General features: G+C 27.4%; 1 pseudogene; it reads right to left on the bottom strand.

The window, feature by feature from the left end:
• Positions 1-6,923: 6,923 nt before the first annotated feature.
• The window catches only part of LOC114368253, a 43,426-nt pseudogene continuing 39,139 nt past the window's right edge, over positions 6,924-11,210 (bottom strand).

The raw sequence follows: 11,210 nt of genomic DNA, 5'->3' as shown, positions 1-11,210 counted from the left end.
TTTGACATCATCAAAATCATGTATTCATACATTCACAATTTATAAAGACTATGTTTAACAAATATTTTCATCTGGTTTTTAACTTTCTTAAAGAGTTTGTTCAACTTTATGTCTCACTTATTGTAGAGTTAAATATATTTTTAATGCTCATTCAAATTAAAATGGTCTTGTTTTAATCTTCATATATGAAAATAAATAGGGTGGTCTATGTTTCTATAATTGAGGAGTAAAAAGAAGATATTTTTTTTTAAAGAACAGAAATCACACCTAAATACATTTCAATGAAAAAATAATTTATTTATAATCTACCGAAGAGTGTAAAGATTTTTTTTATTTTATACAATAGCCTTCAATGACATTGACATATCAAGAAATTATTAATAGTAGTGAAACTTACCTCAATTTCCTAAAGTAAAATCTAGGATGAAAAAAATATAATGTTTTTAAAAAAAATTGTAATTATGAGTAAAAATTTCACTAAAACGATCGATCTCCTTTGCAACAAATTCCGTGCCCACACCGATTTAAGTTCAACTCAACGGTGATAAGTTTAAGGAGATTGAAATACGCATGCGTCACTTTGTCTCCCACTGTTGGATATTTTTATTTAGTTTTACAAATTATAATATAAATTATAAGGTCTTGCTAACTAGCATTAAATTGGTTTGAAAACTAAAAGAATAATATATTATATAAGAGCATAAAAAAGTTATATGCAATACAATTTTATGTATCCAATAAAAATATTTTTTTAATTTCTTAACCAATATCCTAACAGCACTGGTTAAAATTTTTCAAATTATAAAGCCTCTTATGTATTTGAAAATTAATTTAAAATAAAAACCAAAAGCAGGGTAATATTGTAAAAAAATAAAAATTAAAACGGGGTCATAAAAAATAAATGTCTGGTCGTGGAGATTGCGGTCCGTGACGCGTTGAAGTAGATTGGTAGGGTCACAAATAACACGCTTTAACTGAAGATGATGTACATTTTTTTATTATAAATTAAAAATACAAAAACTGTGAAAGGTTCGGAGAAGGTGGTGTTTGGAATCTGAAAACGTGCTATATGCCATTTTTTCTTTTATCCTCTAAGATGAGTAAGTGAGTAGTATATTATTCTTGTTCAGTTATTTTCCTAACAATATGTCTTAATGCATAGATTGAATTTGGATACCTTGCCCACCCCATAAACTAAAAAATAATAAAATTGAATTTCGATATACCAACAATGATTGGTCCAATTGATAAGGAGGGTCCTGTCTAGAGAATTTTTGGCCTAAGGTAAAAAATTAAATAGACTTAAAATAATAATAGTTTTAAAATTTATATTAATTTTCTAACTTAATTCAGAGGGATGACAAAGTAGATTAGAAAATAAAATAAAAACACTTAAAGTCGTAGAAGCCGACACTAAATGGAAAAAAAGTTTTATATATTGAGATAGCGTGGGATTTCTCATTTTTGAGGGTGTCTGTATGATAAGCTGCCTGTAATAAGTTTCCATATGCTAAACCGACCCTAATTAAGGGTGTGTTTGATTTGCATTTTTATTTTTTGTTTTTATTTTTTGAAAACTGTTTTCATTTTTAAAAGATTTAAATTCTGAAAATATGGTTGATTTGACTTTTTGTTTTCTGTTTTCATGAAATAAAAATATTGAAAATTTATGATATATTGACTTCTTGTCTTTTTGTATTTTTAGATTTGCTTAAAATTATATTCATTGTCACCGTAATTTCATTTTAATCGAAATGAGATTTCTGTTCTCAACTGAAAACACTAATAACGAAAATTTATTGTTTTCATTTTCTAGTTGTTTCCTGTTTTCATTTTCATTGAAAATGTTTTCAGAAATCCAACCAAACACATTTTCATCACCGTTTTCTGTTTTCAGTGAAAATAAAAACAGAAAATAACCAAACCAAACACCCCTAAAATAGCCACGAGAATTTTAGGGGCTAGATTGGGTTCGCATGCAAGACTGACGCTAGTCCCTAGTTAGCAGCAATTTTTATTAGTCAGACTCTGCTTTGGGCTGACGTTAAATCGCTATTTTCTTGTAGTAAGAACAACACTAAGGGTATCTATATATGCAATTAAATCTAAGTTTTATTCTTGAGTATATGTTGATTTATGAAAAATTAACTCTATAACGATTACTGTTAAGTATATAAAACTAAAAAGCATTTATAGGGATGTTAAGATGATGCTAAGCTCCCTAATTTTTATTACATAACAAAATTTCCCAAATGGGTTTGACTGAAAAGATTGTAGTGTGGTCGTGAGAAATCCAGTTTCGTTCACATTGTTAAGATTGGTTTCTGGAGTGCGTGCGCAAGGGACTGAATTGAAATGAATTATGGTTGCCACTAGAGGTATTGATGGGGTCGGAAAGGTTCTGGTTTGAGGGAAAATGAAATCTGAACTCACTTACTCATTTTAATTGATTTGATTTGAATTTTATATATATATTTTTTAACCTGAATCAAACTAAACTGATATTTAATGAGTTAGTTCGATTCGAATAATTAAATATTTGATTAAAAAAGATTAAAAAATATATAAAATAACAGAGTCATTCCAAAATTAATAAATAATGATTTGTGTTTAAAAATTCTTAATCTAATATCCGAACCAATTGTATCAGTTCTAAATAATTTGGTCTAAATAATTTGGTTTGATGAATTAAAAAAAATTTAAATCAATTTAATTAATTTGATTTGAATGTTAGACTTGTTAGATTAATTCGAATCAATAAACACTTTTAGTGACTAGAAGTTTAGACTATTGATACTTGCTATTTAGTAATAAAGAAGAAATGATTAATTATATTTGTAAACCTAGTCAAAGAATGTGACTGGTAAATAATTAATTTATTTGTTAAGAAAGATTATTTTATATTTTTTTATTGGTAAACATTAATTATTAATTTTTTAATTTTTATTAATAAAAGAGATATATTCGAATTTATAACTTTATTTTTTCTCGTTCCCTCTTTAAGAATCAAACTAACCTTATAACTCATAAAATTATAAGACATAATACAATCTATCAAGTGGCTATGTGTATAATTCCAGTTACCTATTTTGATTAACTTTAAACTTTATTAAGACTACCCAAATTTCCTCTACTATGTTTTTTTTCTTCTAAATGACGACAACGAGGATCAAACTAAAATTTTCACGCATATACTCTAAACTTTCCACCACCACAGCGATTCTAGTGGGTTATTTCTCCTAATGAGTTTGAATAATTCCTATTATCTAGCTAATAATAAAATCGTTTAAGAGCCACGTTTCGAATTATTACATCATTTTTCCTTATAGTCATTTATGTAGTTTTTTTTTTTTATAAATAAAACTAGAACATTTAACTTTTCTTTTAGGTTTAATTATTTTTTAGTCTTTGTAAGTTTATATATTTTTAATTTTGGTCCTTATAAGTTTTTTCTGTTCATTTTTAGTTTTTATAACTTTATGTTTTTTTAACTTTAATTCCTGTAAATACAAACTTATGAGGTTAAAAATTAAAAAAATAAAATCTTAAATAAAATAATTGAAAAAGGCACAAATTACAGGAACTAGAAATGAAAAAACAATCTTACAATAATCAAAACTAAAAAAAAATACAAATTTATAAACACTGTAAATGAATAAAAAACTTACCGTAATCAAAATTGAAAAAAGCCAACTTAAATGAACTAAAAATATATTTCACTTTATTTCATATTATTACAATCTCTTTATTTTGTTTTTTGCATTATTATATTAGTAGAGTCATTGACTCACCCCAAATTGAATATCATCAAGTTGGTTTGATTTGGTTTATAAAATAATTGAAAAACTTGAACAAAATCAAATCGATTAACATTTTTCAATTTGAGTTTAAAAACTAGTATCTTCTATACCTGATATAACTTGGTCCTTGTCTACCTCTAATAAACAGAAATTAAAACATCACTATTAAAATATGATTTTTTATACTCACCGTGGTGGGCTCGATCTGAACAGCGACAGTGCTGATGACGGACATCGTTCTTTCTAAACTATGACCAACTCTTTTTGGGTCATATTCGTTGGTCATTTGAATGCGGCAGATCGTGTATTACTACAAGTCATTTGGAAATTTACTTACTTGGTCACAGTAAGAACGCATCGGAAATTCCTACTGTCCAAACTATCAACAGGCATCAATATCTTTTTCATTTTTTTAGTAAGGGTACTGTAGAAATTTTCTCTTTGCAAAATATAAAAATAAATTAATATTTTAATGAACAATATTCATTTTTATACTTCCTCGCGTGGACCACTTGGGCAACATCTTCACGGTAGAACTGGCCTTAGTAAAGTACAAAAGTGAAATAAATATTTGAACATCTTCACGGTAGAACTGGCCTTAGTAAAGGACAAAAGTGAAATAAATATTTGAATATTTTATTAAAAAGTGAAATAAATAAATATTTTATCAAAAAGTGAGAGCATTAATTAATTTAAATTTTTTAAAGACTAAAAATGCAGTCATTCTATAATAGAGGAAGTAAGAAAAAATATATTTTTCTTGGTGTTAAATATAAGAAAATTTTAATTAATTTTATCTTATTTAGTATTATTATTTTTAAAATATTTTTCATTTAATTGATGTGTTAGTTTCAATGATTTATTTTTATTATTCTTAATAATAAGTTTCAATAAAAAATAAATTAGAAAAAATATTTTTTCTTATTGAAATTGATATAATTAAATATAATAAATTGATTTTTTAATTAATATAAATTTGTTTTTTTCTTATATTAAGACCAGAGTAACATGTCTCTTAACTATAGTTGATTCTGTTCTTGGGAAGATAATTTCTTGGGAGTGGGATATTTATGATGGTATCAAATGTAGTCAAAGGCATGGACTGATTATATGGTTATGATGGGAGTCGTATTAGCATTTTTTTGTTGGAGATTTTCTTCCTACTTACCCATGTTAGTTTCTTTTTCCTTTCTTTCATTATTTTCTTCATACACCATCCATTTCATTTTTGTTCCCTTTTGGCCCAAGCTCCTTGTGGCTGGTTTGGTGGAAGTGCATTGTTGCAGTTATTCGTTGGCAGCTCGTGGTTGTCATCGTGATTGGTGTTCTGATGTAACGACGGAGGTATGTTTTTTCTGCAACTTCAATTCATTTGTGCTAATAAACATACAGATTTGTAATTCGTAAGAATCATGCAAATTGACAATCCGTATGATTCATACGGATTGGAGATTCGTATAAATCATACAATCTGTATGAATTATATGGATTACCAATCCGTATAACCTAAAATTTTTAATTGTTTTAAAAAATTTAATGTTTTTCTAATAAATTTAGTTATAGTTTTTTTATAATATTTGTGTAAATATTATTACATTAAGTAGATTTCTGTTTTTGGCCTTATTTCACCCATTATATCACATTTTTTTTTCATGGTGTTGCAACATGAAATATAAGGTAAACTAGGATTTGGGTTGTGTGGAAAGTTATTTAGATGCTACATTGATATTTATATGTTTATATATAGACAAAGATGGATCCAAAAGAATATTAAAGGGGAGTTAATTTTTTTTTTATACACAATTATCTAATAAATTGTGAATTTGATGCAAATATTTATTATTAATTATGTGTAAAACTAGACATAAATTATGTTAACACTAACTTAATTAACACTCTATTTTGATATATCGACATACTTATGTAGTGTAGAAGATTTTAAAATAAATTTCAACATGAAAGTTGTTTAAAATAAATAGATTTATTTAATGTTTTGTTAAGATGGACGAAAATCAGTAGATATATGAAAACATAATGTTTGAAGAAGTTAATATGAATAAACACAATGGAGAGGAACCTGGTGTGTTTAAAAATATTGATTGTTTTGATGCCTTTAATACTTATCTGGTATTAATATGATTTTGTATTTTGTTAAAGTAAGTAAATAAATGTCTCTTGAAGACTAAACATGTATTATCTCTTTTATAGGTGTTTGTTACCCGTGATGATGTTTTGCATTGGGCTCACTCTATTGCGTATGATACTATTTTTGTGGCGGTGATAATGAGGTCTGACACAGATATTGAAAATAGAGGAAGAACCTCATATGTTTTAATTGGTTGTGAGAGGAGTGCAAAATATATGACATACAAGAAAGATTTAGTACGAACAGTTACTAGCATTAGAAAATGTGGGTGTCTCTTTAAGCTACGAGTGTAATCAGTGTTGAAAGGTGAAGGATGGATGATGAAGTTAATATGTGAGAGTCATAACCATGCATTGGCTAAGTCATTAGTTGGGCATCCATATACTGACCGACTGACTAAGAATGAGAAGACTATTATTGGTGATATGACAAAGTCAATGATCAAACCAAAGAATATTCTTTTGACATCAAAGGAGCACAATGCCACCAGTTGTAAAATAATGAAACAACTATATAATGCAAGATATGCATACTATTCTTCTATAAGAGGCAGTAATAGTGAAATGCAACAACTAATAAAGCTTTTTGAATGCGATCAGTACATTGAAGGAGCAAGTTTATAATGTTGTTTGGGCTCTGAAACAATTTCGAGGTATTTTTTTGAGACGTGATGCAATCCCTCAAGTTATTGTTACCGATAGAGATTCAACATTGATGAATGTAGTGAAAACTGTTTCCCCTAAGTCAATCAACTTGTTGTGTCGGTTTCACATTGATAAGAATGTGAAGACAAAATGTAAAACCCTTATCGATCCAAAAAATGAATGAGATTATGTTTTGGAAGCATGAGGGAGTCTGGTTGATTGTTCTTTTGAGCAAGAGTTCGATGGTTGCCTTATGAAGTTTGAAATTGCTTGCTCACCATGGTGGATTGTCCAGTGTCTTGCGTCACATTTGCTACGATAAATGTCTCGTAGTCAGGCTAGGCGAACATACGCCTCTTTGCATTGCTCAATCTCATCTTTTGCTTCTTGTGTACTAATTTCAAGCAACTCAACTAACAAGTCCACAACATGGTCTTCATCAAGAGCATCGAAGGTATGAAAGACACCTGTAATAGGCAGATGTAACAAAGATGCCACATCATCGAGGGTTATAGTAACCTCTCCTATAGGTAGATGGAAACTACTACTTTTCTTGTGTCATGTTTCCGCAAAAGAAGATAAAAGTCCCCTGTCACCAGTGTCCAACAAACATGCAATTAGAGAACTTAATCTTGTAATAGTCACTATGCCTTCAATCTCAGGTGCAGGCCTTCCAAATTTCTCTACCTTCCTTCCATGAAAGGCCAACTTTAACTTAGTACCTTCATGAAAAAAAATTAAAATTAATTAGTTTAAGTAAAATGATAAATAGTTATTCAAATATTATATAATTGAACAAATAACTACCTCTCCTGCCCAAACTCTGTGTGCCACATGATAACCATATGACATCAACACTGTTATATCATAGGGTCCGCCTGGAAAACCCTCTGTATCAACATTGACATGATTTGTAATTGGCTCCTGAGGCTGCTCATGAACCTCGTCAGCAACATGATCCACATGGCCAACATCCTTAGCAAAAACTGCAACTACCCATTGTCTACGTGCAGATGTTGTTCGCCTTCAATGCTAAATCTTTTCTCCTTGCAGTTAATAGCGTCGACATTTAGGGTTCGCGGTGGCAAAGACCAGAGGCACGCACGAAGCTATTGTTCAGATATACAGTAAGTTCAAATCTTCTTCCGTTTAGTGTTGATTTTGGGAGAGATCTTTTTTTTAAAAAAATTTCATCCTCCCCCCTTCTTTTCCCCAAAATCTTTTAAACGTTCCTTCGGTCACCAGTATTGATGTTTGGGGTTTGTGGCGGCGGAGATCAAAGGCACTCACAAAGCTACTGTTCAAATACAATAACTTTAAATCTTCTTTCGTTTTAGTGTGTATTTTTGCAAATGATATTGAGTTCCTTTCTCAAGGGTCAAGTGTATTCTGAGTTCTGATAAGTTTTTTCCTTTCTTGATTAATTTCTTTCTATTTCTGTTTGTAAAAGCTTTTTTCTTTTACTTTTCTCTCTTGTTTTATTTCTGGGTAAACTAGAGAGATTGTTTTTAAAGTAATATGTGTTTCTCTGTTCATGTATGGTGTGTTGTTACATATGAAGGTTTTCTCAAGAAGCTGCCACGACCAGAAAAAATATTGATTAATGATGAATCTAAATTTGTCAGAAAGTCAACATTACCGATAAATTTCTCCAATGGATATAATTTTGTTGGAAATGTTAGAAAATGTCAATATTTCCAATGGAAATTTGCGATGGATTAAGTTTGTAAAAATTATGGACTTTTTTGGACGGATATTTCTGAAGAATTTTGAATATATTTTTTAATTATTTTTTGCAACAAATATTTACTGACATATATATTCGAAAATGTTTAGCATTACTGACAGATTTTTGTTGGTAACATTTTCTATCGGCAAAAAAAAATTTGTCGATAACTATAGGAACAACAAAATAGGCTCATTAAATATTGTTAAACACATAAGCTTATAAAAAATGACCTATTAAATTGTTAAACACATATGAATGATGTTTATATTTTTTCGTATCAAAACATCCTTCATTTTTTTAATTTGGAATTGTTGAAAGTAAATTCTTTATACAATTATATATTTTATTTATGGTGCTCTAGTCTATCTTTATAAACATTTGACTCATGGGCAACCATACTAGGACACATCCCTTGGGAGGATTATTTTTTATATATAATCATTGGTTTTTTTATAGTAATAGATTTTTAGATATTTATATTTAAATTTAATGTATACAACTTTTATATGAATAGTGTTTAAATTTCTTTTTAAGTCAAAACATTTTATTTTTTCTAATTTAAAAGTATTAAAAATTATATTCGTAAACTATTGTTTATTCTACTTGCATTGCGTTAATCCATATTTATATCATTCCATAGCGCAAGTAATCTTACAAGAAAAAATCCGTTTGGGTGATTTTTTTTTATATATAATAATCATTGATTATTTTATGTCAAGAGATTCTTAGATATCAATATTTAAATGGTTAAAATATATTTTTTGTCTTCACAAATATGAAAATGTTTGAAATTTATCGTTGCAAAATTTTCAATACATTTTTTGACCTTACAAAATTGAAATGCATCATTTTTTGGCCTAGATGTAGGTTCGAGTAAATTCAAACCTACGATGATAACTTTTTACATTGGTTGTCCATTTAACCAATGCAAAAAACTATATAGTAGGTTCGGATGTTCACATCTTACGCTGAGCCAATAAAACAATAGATTTCAATTTTGTGAAGACGAAAAAAGTATTAAAATTTTTACAGGGATGAATTTCAAACATTTCCATATTTATGAGAACGAAAAATATGTTTTACCTTATTTAAATTTAATATATACAACTTTTAAATGAATGATGTTTATATTTTTTTCATATGAAAACACCCTTCATTTTTTTTAATTTAGAAGTTTTAAAACTTATATTTTTTTGTACAATTGTGTATTCTATTTATGTTGTCACAATCCATTTTATATTCATCTCTTATATGGTAACCATACTAGGGAAAATCTGTTGGGATGATTAACTATTTTTTTTTATAAATGACTCTTAAATAATTTATATTTAAATTTAATTTATAAAAATTTTATATAAATGATATTTATACTTCTTTTTCTTTTGTCAAAACATCCTTCAATTTTTTTAATATATGAAAGTATACGAAATTATATTTTAAAACAAATATATATTCTATTTATGTTGCGCTTATCCATATTTATATTCATTCGTTGCGCATGTAATCATACTACGATAAATCCATTTGGATGATTATATTAGATCTGTATAAATAGCATGAATTAAATAATTCATATTTTTAGGTATTTATGTATTTTGATGATTATATTAGGCCCATATAAATTTGTAACATCATTTATACAATTTTTATATGAATGATTTTAAATTTCTTTTTATATCCAAATTCACACCCTTCATATTTTTAATTTGAAAATATAATTGTTCTATTTATGTTTCATTAATTCATCTTTACATCTATTTGTCATATGGGCAACATAATAATACAATTTTATTGGAATGAGTTTTTATTTATTTATTATAATCATAGGTTTTTTGATGTAAAGTGTTTCTTAGATATTTATATTTAATTTTAATTTATACATCTTTTATATAAATGATGTTTATATTTTTTTAATTTGAATGTTTAAAAGATTATATTATTGAAAAATTATATATTCTATTTATTTTGCGCTCATTGATTTTTATATTCATCCGTCGTGTTAAAACTGGACAATCCATTCATCTCTAAGTTTTGATGAAAACAACTATATAAATTTGTGATGACTTAAAAGTGTAAGTGTATATGACTTGTTAGAGGAAGCAAACATGGTAAGAAGTATCTTATCCTCAGTATTCATCCAACATAACTCATTGAAATTTTTCTTATTTACACTAGTCGTTCAATTGAATCCAAATGCTTAATCAAGTATTTGATTCAATAAGTACAATTCATTTGTCCCATGTTATAAAAATCCATTTAAAAGGAACATATCTGATAAGCGATCTTATCTTTTCTTTTATATATGTCTAAAAGTTGTATTGAGATATGAATGATAGATTTAGAAAGTATTGATCTAGGATCAATCCCGATGCACATTATTTGTCATTAGCTGGAATTAGAGAATCAAAGCTTGACAATAGTCAAATTTTGAATGCTCAAGATATTACATTGATATGTTTATCTCTGAGTATAAATAATGCATCAAGGCTTCACAAAAGAATAATGAATGATTGATCAAAAAGACCATACTCAAGTTCAAAGATAGATGATCAATATGCTCTATGCAACCCTTTATTTTTTATTTTCGTAGTACAAAGTATGTTGATGCAAAAAATTTAAGTAATAATTAAGAAAAAATACCATTGATTAGTTAAAATCAATTAAAAGCATATCACCATAAATTTAACAATACTCACCTGAAGTGATAATCTGACATTGATTGTATCATATAATTTTACTGGTTCTAATTTTTTTCCCACAATTTCTTGTGGCAACATTGATAAAAATAAATAATACTGAAATATAGGATAGTTAATTAGTTAGGCAAACATAAATATGATATTGTTCATGAAGTTTATTGACAAATTAAGATATTTGTCACCAAAGTAATT

Source organism: Glycine soja, chromosome 9 (genome assembly GCF_004193775.1).
Source record: "Glycine soja cultivar W05 chromosome 9, ASM419377v2, whole genome shotgun sequence".
NCBI lineage: Eukaryota > Viridiplantae > Streptophyta > Magnoliopsida > Fabales > Fabaceae > Glycine > Glycine soja.
The sequence above is the reverse complement of the archived record's forward strand: the minus strand, read 5'-3'. Positions and strand labels throughout refer to the sequence as shown.